The sequence below is a fragment of the Diospyros lotus genome, chromosome 7, assembly GCF_014633365.1.
Source record: "Diospyros lotus cultivar Yz01 chromosome 7, ASM1463336v1, whole genome shotgun sequence".
Lineage (NCBI taxonomy): Eukaryota > Viridiplantae > Streptophyta > Magnoliopsida > Ericales > Ebenaceae > Diospyros > Diospyros lotus.
The window spans coordinates 22,664,861-22,680,611 of NC_068344.1; the positions used below are offsets into that span (position 1 = coordinate 22,664,861).

Consider the following 15,751-nt stretch of genomic DNA (forward strand, 5'->3'; position numbering starts at 1 on the left):
TAAATTTATCAGTTGGAGAGAGCTTGTAACTAAGAGTTTGTACTCTTAGACTCTCATCTTCACGATTACTGTAATTGTCCTAGCGTAAGCTAGAGAGCCCATTATATTGGGAGGTTTGTAATTTTTTCCTAGTCACGGACTAGAGGACCTACTCGGGTTGAGTAGGGGGTTGATAGTGAATTTGCTTCAAAATCCTTAGTGGGTAGCTAAGGTAGTGGATTAGGCTTGGAAAGCCGAACCACTATAAATCTTTTGTCTTCTGTGCTTCCTGTTTTTATTTGTTCATGTTAGCATTTTTTATCCCTACTTAATTCATTCATTCATTCATAAGATTTCATATTTACTTTTCACAAAACAAGATTGTTTTTACACGGTTGATATCTCTGTTTCTCTACTTCAATTTTTAATATAACCAATTCACCCCCCCTCTTGGTGTGTGCCATAGCACCTCCTGTTCTAACAGTTGGAGGTGGTGTGTAAGCCACTCATTTCCCTCTCCTCCTCTATGCTTTCTTGTGTTCTTCTTGCCTTCTTTTTCTTTCCCGATTGCTTCTTCTTCTTCTTTTCTTCCATCACTCTTCTTGATTAGAGCTTCAAGAGGTGGGGGTTTTACTTCTAGCAGGTTGTTTTTTCTTTGGGATTCCATCAACAAGGCAAGTTCTTCTTCCTCTTTTACATTTAAGAGGCAAGCTTCATATCTCTTTAGTTTTGGGGTGCAAGTTCTCTTCTTTCTCCCTTTATATGCAAGCTCATATTCTTTTGATTCTAATGCACGATATATTTTGTTGCTTCACATTTGAATACATCAAGAATCTCTTTTTCAGTTGATGGTTATTGGTTCCTTCTCTCATTTGAGATTTATTTTTTTGTGTTGTGGGTCTCTCATCCTTGTTTTTCTCAACCTATGGATTTATCTTGATTCATGTTAAGATTTGTCGAAATCTTCAAATAGGGTTTGTTTCACCTTATAAACCTCAAGGAATGTTGCTTTTATTGGTTAGAGTTTTGATTTAGGCAAGAACTTGGTTGTATCTTGCTAAAATTTTGATTTCTCCTTTGTTATATGCGTTTCAAGCCTCTATCGGTCGATAGTTTGCCTTGATCGGTCGATCACTTTTGAAAAATAGCCTTTGTCGGTCGACAAATGCTTCCTCATTTGTCGATCGTTTTTGTTTATCAGGCTGTGCATGTTGTACTCTTTCAGATATAACTTTCTGTAGAGATATTCAAATTGAAATCTGCTTTTTGCTCCATAAACTAGACACCTTAATCTTTGTTTTGGCATAATTCTTGGATCATTTGGTCATCTTTTGAGCCGTAGTAGCCCTGCCAATCCTTGCCCAGAATCTGAATTTTTTTTATTTTGGGTAGTCTGCCTTGCTCCGATTTTGGGAAATAAATAAATTTATTGGGGGTATTATTTGAGTATGGTTGAGAGCCATTAATAGGCTATGTGTTTCTTCTTTTTTTAACAAATTCCTTAGAGAACTGAGGGAGTTTTATTGAACATTTCTTATTGCATTTTTATTCACTAGCCAAGTATGACTTGTTCTTCCCTACATTTCTTTATGGAATGATGTTGTACCATAAGGGGATAGGTTTCAAATGTTGATATTGGGTTGGTTGTGTGATTTTACTTGTGGTTATGTTGCATTGTACTGTGTTGCTATATTGCTTCGTATGATGATGTTAGGCTATGTGTTGCATTCATTGGGGGTCATGTTTTGTATGTGTTGGGAGTGTGAGCATTGGTATGACACCGTTGACCAGTTGAGTGATAATTGGTGTGTGATAGGTGAGCATATGCATGTAAAGCATTCGCATGTGTGAATTACTATTTGGGCGTAGCATGGCCTAATACTTGGCTTATGGGGGTCATGCTATCACGTTAATGCCGCAAGAGTCATTGCATTCTTTATGTGTTGCACTGCATGATGATGGTGTTGGCTTGTGATTGTGATGCGTAAGACTAGGGGTTCTAGTCCCACAGTAGTTGTATCTTGTGATGCTTGAGATTAGAGGTTCGAGTCCCACAACAACTTGTGATATTGGATGTGATTGTAAGTGTTTTGGCACGTAATGATGATAGAGGTGGATATGATATGAGAGCATTGGGCTCATATTATTGATTTGGTAGCCTAATTTTGGCTGCTGACAAGTTTGTATACAAGTCTTGGATGCCAACATGTGCATCTTTTGTGGGCCCCAATGAACATATATGTGCATCTATGCATTTATGATTTTAGTTTGGTATTGTTTTATATGAGCACATGTTATGGTGTGTGATATGGCATGGATTGTGTGTCGTTTATGTATATGGATATGACGTGTGTTTTCAATTAATAGCACGATATGCATGATGTTTTAGGGAAGTCCACCTGTATCTATTTTCCATTATTTCTATATACTTGCTGAGTTTTGTGGCTTATCTTGCTTTAACATCATTTCAGGTTAGGGGGAATGATAAAGTTTGAGGGTATTTTTTGTGGCGTTAATTCTTTTTGGGGTAGTTATGTGTACAAAGACAATCCAAACTGGAAAGATATTTGGGGATTTGGCTTTCCAGGTGCAGAAGAATATGTGTTATGTTTTGTTAGATCTAAAGTGCACCTTTTATGTAATTTAGAGAATTAAACCCTAGTAGATGTATTAAATGAAATTGATATGTATTATATTTCCATTACATATATATATAATTTAAAGAGATTTTGAGAATATTTTTATTTAAATTTTTAAGTCACAGCCTTTGGGGCTTGGGGCGTGATAAAGATATTTTGATAAATGAGACTAAAGACAATATGAGCTTTCCATTTTAAAATCCCATAAAGAGTATTTTGGGTATCTTACATAAAAGTGGCAATAGAGTGTAGTTTGTTTGTTTGAGTGGATAAAAACGTTTTTTTTTTTAAATGATTAAAAACAATTGCATCCATTTATTTTGGGTTAATTATGAATTTCTCCTTTCAATAGCTTTTGATGATCATTGGGATAATAACTAGATGTTCTAGCATCATGTTAATGAATTGTTGATTTGTTATCTATTTTGCAAAATATTAACATCTATATAATGAAAATTAGATTAAACATAGGTTGAATAATTTTATTATTGCGTATCACACATGTTTTAAATAATATTTATATGACTCCATTTGATGTTTTATTTAAATATAAAGATAGCAGTTTAATATATCCTTTTTTTCCCCCTTAATTTTGATATCAGTTGTATAATCTAAAAAATCCCCAATTCAATTCAACATGTTTAATTCTATATAAAAAAATTAAAAATTAAATTTTATGCACTATATTTCATATTAATTTAAAGATATCCTGCACGTAACGCAAATTTATCATCTTGTATTGAGTGGCGTTAATTTACCAAAATGGAATTTATTTTCTTTATTGTACGGATAGTGATTTCTAGGTTTTTAAGTACTTTGATAGATGTAAAATTTGAGGTGGATCATACTATGAAATAATGAAAATTTTCAACCTACCCAGGTAATTATAAAATTACACAAATTAAATAAGAAAAATTTGTATTTGATCTTAAGTTTGTTAAATTAAATTATAATAACAATATATTTTTAAAAAATTAATATACTTCATAAAAAAATAAATCACAAACAAATCAACACCGGAGATTTTTCTTAGGTTGGGGTCTCTATCTAGATTGTTTACATTCTCTCTTAAATGTTTTGTGTTTTGGTTTGTGTTTTAAATTTTTCTTTAAAATCAATGCGGCTAAACTTTTCTCTATTGCATTCTTTTTTACTAATAATTTATTATTTTAAGTTTTTAATATTTTTTTTCTTCTTGAAGTTTAATTAGTTGATCTTTTAATTTATTTTCATTTTCTTTCTTGATCTCTTTAGATTTTTCTTCTAAGTTCTTTATTTTACTCATTAATTTTTTATTTTCTTCTTTATGATTTTTCTTAACAATTTTTAATTTTTTTTAATAGACTGATATTTTATATATAGTTCTTCGCATGCCTTTTGTTTTTTAACTCCATATCTTCTTCTTCTATAGCCATAAGCACATATGTGCTTGTTAATTTTTGGATTGGGAAGAATTATCCGCATCTCATGCCGAGAAAATATGTTTTTTTATTTTTTAAATCTTTTATTTTCTACTTTCTTCTATTTCTTATTCTCCACGCAATCAAATTGCATGTGCTACTTTTCTTACATTTAAAGCAAGTAGGAGATATTCTTCTATGTTTCTTCTCTTTTTCTCATTATTCTAGCAAAATGTTTTTAATAGAATGGTTGTTTCATCATTTTCTTCCTCTTCACTAACTAGGATTCTTCATTTGCTTTTAAGACTAGAGTTTTCTTATCTTTAGTATATTCAGTAGTCTTGTTTAATATTAATTCATGAGTTAGAAATGTTCTTATTAATTATTTAATTTTTAATTCTTTCAAATTCTTAACTTGAAAAATTGCAGTCACCAAAGACTGCTAATCTAATGTTAGAGATCTAAAAATTTTCTTGATTTGATCTTCTTCCGAGATTATTTTTCCTAACATTTTAAGATTGTTTATAATTTTTTAGAATCTATCATTCATATCACTAATATTTTCATTTTGAAATAGTTTAAATTATTCATATTGTGACATTAGTAGATTAATCTTTGTATCCTTTACTTGATCGGTACCTTCATACACTATTTATAATTTTCTCCAAATTTTATGTGATGTAGAACAAGTAGATAATTTCTCATATTCACTAGAAATAATTGAACAAAAAATTATGTATTTTGCTTTATGATTTATTTGATATTTTTTTATATCTTCTCCGGTTCAATCTTTATCTCTTGGTTTAGACATTTCAAAACCATTCTAACAATTTTCTATAGGTAAAAATCTATTGAAATTAAATAAGACTCCATTCTTATTTTTCAATAGACAAAATTTGTGTCATAAAAAATTTGTGGCCTAGAAGGTGATGGACATCCGGTTATAGTTTGGTTGGTGAATGAGGCATCTAGATCTCTTCTAAGTTGAGGTACTGACTAAGGGTTAAACTATTTTAGAAGTCTGCTTTGATACCAATTGTCGGTCCCCTAAGATATGGCCATTCAAGAGGGAGAGTGAATTGAGTGATTAAATTTTTTTTATAATTTTAATAAATATTCTTGATTAATGATTTTATTGGAGAATATATATTTGATAAATATAATAATTGTAAGCCACAAAATATAACAAGAATAAATAAAATGGGACAATACGTAATTTTAAATGGTTCGGTATTTCCACACACACCTAATCCACTTTCCCAAGATCTAACCACCATTGGAGTTCTACTAAACCAATCTCACCAAGATTTCTATATTAGTTCACCTTAAAAACTAGATACACACCTAGATTACAACGAGTTTTAGACAACCACTACACCAAGGTTTCCACCATCACTTATATTAGAAACTAGATTCATCTAGATTTTAATGGTTTTAGAAAACTTATACAATTCACAACAATAGTTTAAATGTTTACAAATAATTGTCCATACTTGGACACAAATAAATAAGCAATTAAGTATAAATTATACAAGACAAATGAAATATAAATAAAGTAAATAAATTTGTAACTTTAAATAGAAAAGCTCGGATTTCTCTTAGAAGACTTGAAAAACTTTTTTCTTCTTGTCTTGTGACTCTTCAGTGGATATACAATAAACTTTGAAAGCCTTAGATTGCTTGAATGTTTGTTTGAGAGCATTTGAGAGCTTTCAAGTGGTTTGAATATGCAATATGTGCAATGAAAAATCTTCAAAACACGCCTAGGAAATTTTATAGGCATTTATGGGCACTATTCACAACGGTAAACAACATTGTAGCGACGGCGACGCTGTTCACAACAGTAAAAAGCACTATAACAATGGCCAGATACTATAACGATGGTGGAATTCTAGTGACGCGTAGACTGTATCAATGATCAGGACTATAGCAACACGCAGAATTGTAGCAACGGTTAGATTCACTGTAGCGTCATTTTAAGAAAATATTTTTATAGAAATTTTTTTATGTATTTTAAAATTACTTGAAAAACAATTTTAATGTAAAAGAATAGTTTTGGTACTACATATATTATGAAAAAAATATTTTATAAATTAATAAAAAAATAATTTGGTATTACAATTAGTATATTTATTCAAAATATAATTTTTGTTAATAATTAAAACTTGAATAAAGTAAGTTGGCTCAACATTAACTAAGGTGTCAGGAATTAAGGTTGGAATTATGTCTATTTTTCTATATATAGAAGTTTACCCTAATTAGGAGATCTATTTCCATATTTGTGTAAATATCCTATTGTATATATATCTCTATTAATTCAATGAATAAAAGTCAAAAAATTTCTACCCCAATTTTCCATGCAAATGTTTGGCTATCATGATAGAAATTACCAATCGTTATGAAATATGATGACATTCCCCCTATTTGTTAGAGTGAATGTGATAGGTTTCTCATTCTCCTAAACTTTCATAATAGAGTTTACTTGATAAGTCTACTTAGTGTAGACTTTTCTAGAGGATGAAAAATTTCATGCCAATGCCTTTCCTCTAGAGATGACATGAATAGCTTGATGAGTAGGCTCATCGTCCAAATAAAGAGTTTTTCTATTTTTTCTTCTTCTATCATCTCGCTGCCTACCTTATTTTTCTTGTCTTTTTAGCCTTTTTTCTTACCTCTGATCATATCTTCTATCTCTAGTGGAGGTCTTAACGTACACTAATCTCCCTAGTTTTCCATCTTTCACTAGTGTCTCGATTTAGTTCATTAATTCATGGTATTTATCAATAGAATGATCATGAGTCCATGGAATCTATAGAAAGCCTCCCTATTTTTCCTCAAGGGTTAGATTCATTTTAAAATTACAAAAGTGGGTTTATATAAATATGAATTAATATATGGATTAATTTTCAAACATCCGCAATCAAGTGATTTTTAGATTTATATTAACATATATTATATTATTTTTATTAATAAAATTGATAAAAAATCAAAAGATAGATTGAATTTTAATAAAAATTAAAATTTAGTAATTGTGATGGCAAAAAAATTAAAATACAATAATTAATTTATTAAAAATATAAATTTAAGAACTAACAATATAATTTACGGGTAAAAAATCTACACAAATCTTGGTTATAAAAATAATTTTCTAAATTTACTCTTTCAATGAGAATAAAGAATTTTTTCAGATTTTTAAATTTAAAGATTGAAGACTTAGTTTGCACATGCAGTTTGCATGAGAATATTTTGGAAAGATGCTTTAAATACCAATAAATGTACTAAATTAGGAAAGTAAAATTTGTATAGAAACTCATTGTAGTTTATTTTAGGTTTTTATGAATTATTTTTTAAATATATTTTGCAAGGCAAACACATTCTTTTACCTAATAGATAGATAAATATTTTATTTTTAATTTTAAAATAATTTTATTAATTGTTAGAAAATATATTGTGTTTTAGAATATTTTATTAATTTAAAAATAATAAATAGTAAATACACTTTATTATATAATGATAAAATACGCTTAGTAGAACTTATTATCACCCAAACCAAAAATTATTGTAATATTTTTGTAATTTAACAAACAAAACATGCCCAAAGCTTTAGTATTCCAAAAGTGCCCTTTTTGGCGGCTCTCTTCAAGTCGTGTTTGGACGTCAGTTATTTAACATGTTTTTTTCCTCTCCTTTGTGTGCACGTTTCCATGTGCGTTGGCTTTGGGGCAATCAACGCACCTTTCTCTCGCAATTCTCCTGCCAAACAGCGTCCCAACCTTCTGTTCCTTCCAATCTCCGGCCTTCCCTGATCCTATTCTCCACCGTTCGATCCTACCGCTGCTGGTATCGACGGTTGATATTCGTCCGATAGGTACTTCCGCTTGCGCCGGAATCTTTCTATCCGTTCTCCGATCGGCCATTCTCTCGAATTTCTTATTCTCTTGTTTCCAAACTCTCGAATTTTTACCGTCAATTTTGCTATCTATTGATTATTGTTGTTGGTCGTGGTTGCGGATTGATTATCTGTGCCGTGGCAAGAGTTTGATCTACGGACGTGCTTCAATTTTGCTATTATTTGTTTTCACTTTGTTTGTTTGTGTTTTAGAGCCGTTGATCACAGAGATTTTTGCTCTGAATAAGTATAATCGGGAATTCCATGCCAGACAACGTCTTATTCGGTTTATGGTGGACTTTCAGCGCCCGTCAAATTTATAGTCTTTATATATATATATATATGTATATATATCTAAAATATTTTTGCTGTGATGAGAACTTGGAACCGCTACCATTCGGGCGTGCATCGTGTGAACTTACTGGGGACGCAAAAGATTTCACAAACCACGCGCATCTATTTATCCCTCGTGATAAAAAAAAAAAATAAAAATTGGCATGTAAATACCTTTTCTTTTTCCATCTTGTGCCCGTTTTTCTTCTATGTATTTGGGCAGAGCCTGTGGAGACATTAGAAGATCCATGTTATCGACCTGAGTGATGAGATATGTCAAATTGACTTGTGCTTTAACTTTTGTTTTCCTTACGGTTGATGTTCAACTAAAGTATATCCATTTTGGTTGTTTTGCACCAAGGAACACTCACTAAATTATGGCTCCTCATGAATGCGCATCCGCTTGAAATTTTATTACTTTTTAGCATGTCTGATCCAGTGTGATGAGCTCGTTGTTAATTGACGCTGACTGTGATAGATTCTCTGTTTTATTGTTCCCCTGATCCCCTTCTTGAAAAGGTGAAACAATGTTTGTTCTTTCCCATGGATGTAATTTCTTAGATTATCATGTAAATTGAACATTTTCAGAGTTTAATAGAACATCCATTGATATTGTTAGTTTCGTCAAAACCATAGTTGTCAAGTTGTCAAAGGTGTTATTGAGGCATGCCTAGTCTCAAGGCTCTGCTGAGGCCCCCCCCCCCCCCCCCCCCCTAAATGAGGGGTGGGCCTAAGCGCTAAAGTGTGCCTCATCCTGGCATAAGGCAGTTGTCTTTTGCTCCTATGTATTTTTTTTTGTTTTGGTTTTTGATGGACTTGTTAAAATCTAACCAGTAATAACCAGAAAAAATTAAAAGAAACTTGAGAAAACAATAAAAGTCCCATTTTTAAGTTAAATAGTGTTGGTTAGTTGTTACTTATGATTTTATAAGTTTGCATTTACCTCTTTATAGGTTATACTGAAAATCATGATGTTAAGTATTTTTTATACACATTTTTTTAAATGTGTGCCTTGCATCCAAAAGGTTGTGCCTAGGCTCCAAGCACTCTCACGGCTCAACGCGCCTTGAGCCTTTGACAACTATGGTCAAAACTATGAACTGCATTAGCATATAGATGGTTTAAGATCATTACAATGTATCAATGATATTTTGGTTAAACTTTTATTTCTCTTTTTGGATAGTGGTTGCACCTTCTTTACTGTTGCACAATACACCAATGGAGACATAGACACCTATACACAATACAAAGATGGAGCAACTCACTTTAAAATGACATTTGACTGAGTTGGCAAGGTCCTTGTCTCAGTTTATTCTGGTTAGCACACATCAATCCATATGTTTTTCCTTGTTCCATATACTGTCTAATGATTGTAGCTACACAAATTGTGGTGAGAAACCTGTATTTCATTTTTGATAGGATGAACTCTGATCCAGGATTGGTATTTTCAGTATTGCAGTTAATTTATCCATTGTCTTCTATATGAATGTAAAAGTGAATTATGTTTGGAATGAAATCCAAATGAAATGTATTTTGGAATATGCTTATCCTACAATCTGTAGGATGCTAACTGTTTTGCCTTCTCCTGAAGAATATCCATTGTATTTGCTCCTCATAGGGTATGCTTTTGAACAGATGACCTCCAATTGTTAGGGTTTTATTTATTTATTTTTAAGTTAATGATACTAAACTACTGCTGAAAGTCAGTGCTTGCATTTTGCAACCTTACTATAATATTTTTAATGGCATAGCTCAAGTTACAGGTTATTTTGATGTTGCAAGATGAAAGAATAATCCTAGAAAGCTCTCTAGGGTGTGGTTCCAAAATCATGGAAGATGCCAAAAGATCTTTTCTCCTATAGTACTGGGGTATTTTTATAGCTGAACCAATTGAGATTTTTTCCCATTGTGTTTGCTCACTGCCATCCTTCTAAGGATGTTGTCGGGTTGAAACATTTGGAGCTAGCAGTATGCTTATGCTGTAAATGATTCATCATCCGTTCGTAGGTTCAGTTGTTTTCCGTTATGCAGGTGCTGGAGTATTGATGTTATATCTTTCCTTTCCCGCATGTCACTTGTTTGTGACTTGTTTGCACATCCATTGCATTAAAGTGCATAGAATGTGGTTATCCATTTGAACAGGTGAGTGAGAGTGTCACCAGATGGGCTCTCTCCCCTCCATTTTGTTGGAATTGCATATATCCTCTTTACAGGTTTCCTGTTTAGGTATCTGCCAGGTATTAGGCGCTTTTATGCAGAATCTCTTGTCCCATGTTTAGGTTTGCATTTCTTCACATACCTGCAAGGATTTAAGCATCTTCTTAGTTCTTACATAGCTTTTAAAAAATTCTAAATTTCAGCCTCCCTCACATTCAGCTTTTTAGTGCTTATGTGATATTTTTTATATCCAATAATTATATGCCGGTTAGAAATGGTTTCTAGCCATTTGAAAGAGCCACATGGTAGGTAGCTAGTGAGGCTTTCATTTTGTTCAGTTTGTCTTAATCATAAACGGTATTGCATTGCAGGCACTTTGGTTTCTCTGAGCTACAGCAGAAGGATTCTCATTTTTGAATCCTGTCTTTCTTATCAAGATTCATAACATATGAACAGGTGTATTGTGGGCTAGAAATTGACTTTGACTGAGAAAGCAAACTACAGTTCACTGTAGATCTATCATTTTTGAAGTTGCTGAAGCCTTATAGTTCCTCATTCATATTGAACATCATGAAGCTAAAATGACCATGACACTCCTGGTGTGGTTCCTTTATATTGCACTAAGCTTGTGAAGTGCAGCTCGTCCTCAGCCTCCTATGGCCATAGGAACAATCTTTGTGTGAAGGTGCATTCACTTCACACCTTGAGCAGTCTAGCATGTACTGTTAAGAGGGAACAAGGATGAGGGTTGTCCCAGCGATTTATATGTTTCCAGAAAAGGAAAAAAAAAAGCCATGGCTCAATGAATACTTAATTCTTATTTACATAATGATTCACTAGTGCTTTTTCTTTGATATCTGGGAGTAAGATATAACATCTTTTATCCAAGAGCATATCAACATCCTTCCTACTTTGCATAGTTATCTTCTTGGATACCTCTATTTGGTATTGGATATTCCTTTGAACTGTTCATGTCATGATTCCAATATTAACACGGGGTTCAATGCAAAAACAATGCTGATTATAATCTCTTAGAAGAGATGGTAGTGTGCCAGTAGTTGACTTTTATTGTTATTCGACATTGTGGTTTTGCAAATTTTGAAAAATTGAAGTTGCTTGCCTGCACAATGATGTGAACACTTTTGGTGTTTCATCAAGTGTTGGTGACACTTTTGGCTCAAGAATAACCACAATCCAAGGAGAAGTGTTGATTTTTTTTGAAGAGGAATAGATTAACTTTACTGAAGCTGAGGAAAAGGATATCACCTTAGAAGATAATAAGTCATCACTGTGGAGAAGATAATAAGTCATCACTGTGGAGAAGTATGATAGAATCTTTGGCTTGCATTTTAAAATTTCACTGGAATGCTGGAACAAGGAAACTGAACAACCATCACCACCACAAGACTTAATCCCACTAGGGGGAACAAGGAAACTGAGCAAAATAAAATATACATTTTCCTCCAAGTCTGGTGAAGATGAATGGATTTACCAATGGGAATTACTGCCATGTGAGAATTTTTGGTTTGTTTCTGCCAAGAGTAAAGATGTAAGGTAGTTGAAGCGGATGAGCTAATTTCTTCATTGAGAAGTTCATCTTTCCCTCTGTATTGGCTGTTTTTTGTGAATCCATTTGGCTCTTGTTCTGTCCATATTGGTTGACTTCCATTTGCCTTTGAAGCTTCAGTTTGCAGTTGAGGTTTCCACTTCAAAATGTTTGAGGAATGCATCTGGGTTTGGGTCATCGAGCAGTCAATTACAGGTTTTCTTGTAATGTTGCTTCCGGCAAGTAGCAAATTTCACCTGGAATGTCCATGTGATCAAATGGGGTTCTACTGGAGGGATGGATCTTGTTTCCAATCCTGAGAGACTGGCAGTTCAGTTGTTCTAGACAATTAAGTAGCTTTTTGTCTGTATATTTCACTAAGCAACCTTGTATATATAGCATCATCATAACTGACTGGATATCCTCAGTTGTTCTATATGACAGTTGTATTGATTGCAAGTTTTATAACAGTGTATTATGATCTTATGTTGAATCCAGATAAAGTATGACTGTTAGGAATTTGTTTTATGCCAAGTTTCAGAAAAAGAATTAAGTATTTAGTGATATGCATTGGACATATGTTTGTTCCCTAATTAGTATGCTAGAAATAGCAGAAAGTTGCTATGATTTCCAGCTTATCCATTCTTTTCCAGTAGTTTTAAGTGGCATAACCTCCTTTTAAGGTTTGTCCCTTTGTCTTCACTAGTGTCACAAAGTTCCCATTTCCCTTTAACTCCAGCATTGTTTTTGGATTGGATCCTTCTGTTTAGGTCTCTCTCTCTCTCTCTCTCACTCTTTCTCACCTTCTCTCTCTCATGCGTGTGTGTGCGCACACTCGCACTTCCTCACTCACTTTTCCTTTCATCTTCAATAAGTTACATGCCTATATTTGGTTTCAGGGTTAGCATTTCCATGTGTTGCAGGCAAAAATTAACATCTTGGTTCAGTTTCTAGGTGGAAATTCTGATTTATTTTTCAGAAAATATGTTCATATAATTTTCATTTATCTTATTTCTTGAGGACGCCAGTAAGCATGCGCTATGGGGTTTATTGGTCCTTTGGTTCAGTTACTGACAAGAGAAGTTCAAGGCTTAGTTGTGTCATTTCTTATTTGTTAATTAGATAACTGGAGGTATCAGATTTTGTTCACTATTATTTGTTGTTTGGAAAATGCTATTGGTACATCATTGTGTATACCTTGGGTTACACAATGATGCTAAAATGTCTAAAATGCCCCTCACCTAAGGCAGTGAGGCGCATGACTAAAATATCCCTCACCCAAGGCGGTGAGGCGCTAAGGCGTGGTGAGGCGCAATGAGGCGAGGCGATGAGGCGCGGGAGGTATTTTTGTCATTTGTGATGCATTGTGTAGCCCAAGCTGTACACAATGATGTATCTATAGCATAGTCCTTGTTGTTTTTGGTATTGCATTACTATTCTCAATTTGTCCTTTTATTCTTTTTGATATGCTGAACAGTAAAGCTTTTAAATTAGATTAAGTTTTGCTTTTACATGGACAAACCTAGACAATTTGATGATCAGTCTTACATACCAGCACCACAGCCTTCTCAATATGAGAAACATATATTGTCAAGCATTCAAAGCTATTTTATATTGCTAAACAATTGTAATCTATATTACATGGGGTATGGTGTACATTTATGTGTCTAAGTGCCTCATTCACTTAAGGACACCACAAAGTTGTGCATCTTTTAAAACTTATTTTCTTTAGGTTAAAATGGAGCATATGAAGTAACATGCTTTTATGTATAAATTGGAGTCTTCTGTATAGTTTCATGATGAACCCCACTAATTAAAACATAGTCATTGAGTACAGGTCCAACAAAAGAAATTGGACAATTCAGTACAGGCATTTCACAAATTTTGACATGGTAACAAAGGCTACATTACTGGGGTCTGTGTTGTAAGCTTCATTTTTGCAAGAACTTACTGATGAAATGTTATAGGATTCTCAGCATTTTTGTGTAGATTGTTAAGTAGTAAGGATTGATGTTCAGGTATAAAACAGGAATATCATATTTTATTTTCATTGTAATTTGTTTTAGATGTGCTTGTGCCCTATGAGAAAAGTTTGAGTTTTTGCACTACAAAATAAATCATCTGAACTAAGATAATATCAATGTCACAAACTCCATTACCTTCCATTTTATAGATTCAAGTGTTTGGATCATTTCTCTCTTTCTCTTGCATTCCATGATGCCTCTTATATAGAATGTTGGAAGTTCATTTATTGCACCAGATTTAGGTCTCATTAACTTTTATGCTCAAAGGATAATATATTTTGTTGTCTCCCATTTTATACATTTATACAATGTAGCTTTTTGCTATGCTTGAAGTTACTGGCTATTTGTATGTTTATTGCTCTAATGTTTGAAATATACATAATAGACCTTGTGTGAGAGGTTGGGTCATGGGTACTGATGCCTGTGCTTCAACTAGACTGTTTCTCTTTATACGTTAGGTTCTGGTATGACAGAATTTTTGTTTAAAACACCAATGTGCTTGGGGTTTTTAGTTGTGATTCACATTATCATTGGGTCCTTTGAGTTCTAGGCAAATTAAAGTTTTTCCTAGGAATAGTTTCTTATTTTTGCCGTAATTTGATATCTGGGTTTGATTTAAAAGAGCTAATGTTGGGCAATCAAGTTTTTGCTGCCTTAAGTTTGCATTTAACAGTTATGTCTGCTCTGTAATAAGGTCTCTTTTGTTGAACCAGCACGTCTCAGTTGAGTCACTGAAATGGAAATTGCATGGCAGAACGACCTTGATACCATTTAGGTCATGACCTGTTGCTTCAATAATTTGGATGCTATTTTGAGGTTTGTCATGAAGGAAAACTTAGCCTTAATTTGAGACAGCATTTGAATAAAGTAAAATGTGGGTAATCAGTCTCATTTATAAGCTTTTGCTTCTAGTTCATTAAAATACACTCAGCATCATTTGTTTGGAAGCTGGAACAGACTGACTGCTTCTAATACAAAAACCAGTGAATCCCACAGGTCAACCAGTGCTTTTTTTTTTTTTTTTTGAACTGTTCCAGTTTAGGTGAACCTTGTGGTTTTCCTTTGTTAGGAACCTGAGCCTGACTTGTGATTATCTTGAAGATAGAATTGGGAGAATAGGAGATAGAGAGAAATGGGGAAGAATCAGACATAATAAGAGAGAATAACAGAGAGAGAGAGATGGAAGATTTGACAGAAAAATAGAGAGAGGGAAATAGACGGGAGAAATGGGAGAATTAGAGAGAAACTGAGAGAAAAGGGAGAATTTCAGATAGAAGGGAATAACTTTTAATTCATACAAAAAACATAAAATCAGCAAACAGGTTACAACTTTATATAGGAAGCTGTCCAGCAGTTATTTGTGGTAGTTATCACTCCCCCACTACCAATAACTGCTTCTAAACATTATACAACTATCTCTAATCTATAAATAACTAACTAATACAATTTTTCCGAAATAAAAATAAAATGTAACTAGCCTAAACCTTGACATCCTTCACCATGAAAAACCCAAAATTCCATTTCAACCCCAGAGCAGTGACTCAATCTCTTCTCTAGCATCTCTAACTCATGCCTCTGATTTTCCAGAACACCTGAAGAATCCAGAAACTTAGTTACTTGGGTAGATTCTTTGTTCCATCAATGTCTTGTGCTATCTGAAACCAATATCTGGGGTAGGGGTGTACATGGGCTGGGTTGGTTTGGGTTGAGGTTCGACCCAAACCCGATCAGATAACTTTTTTATGAATCTTAACCCATACAAAGCAAAGATTTACAACCCAACT

At 33.2% G+C, this 15,751-nt stretch overlaps 1 protein-coding gene across 17 annotated transcripts in view; it reads left to right on the forward strand.

Annotated features, from left to right (window-relative positions):
• Nucleotides 1-7,707: 7,707 nt before the first annotated feature.
• The window catches only part of LOC127806414 (probable E3 ubiquitin-protein ligase RHG1A), a 50,896-nt gene continuing 42,852 nt past the window's right edge, over nucleotides 7,708-15,751 (forward strand). For 12 of the 17 annotated variants that reach the window (XM_052343684.1, XM_052343679.1, XM_052343687.1 and 9 more), the window contains exons 1-2: nucleotides 7,708-7,886; nucleotides 10,769-11,082. The gene's annotated coding sequence lies outside the window, so the exon portion shown is untranslated. The remainder of the gene's footprint in view (nucleotides 7,887-10,768; nucleotides 11,083-15,751) is intronic. The other 5 variants (XM_052343680.1, XM_052343695.1, XM_052343697.1 and 2 more) reach the window with 1 other exon arrangement.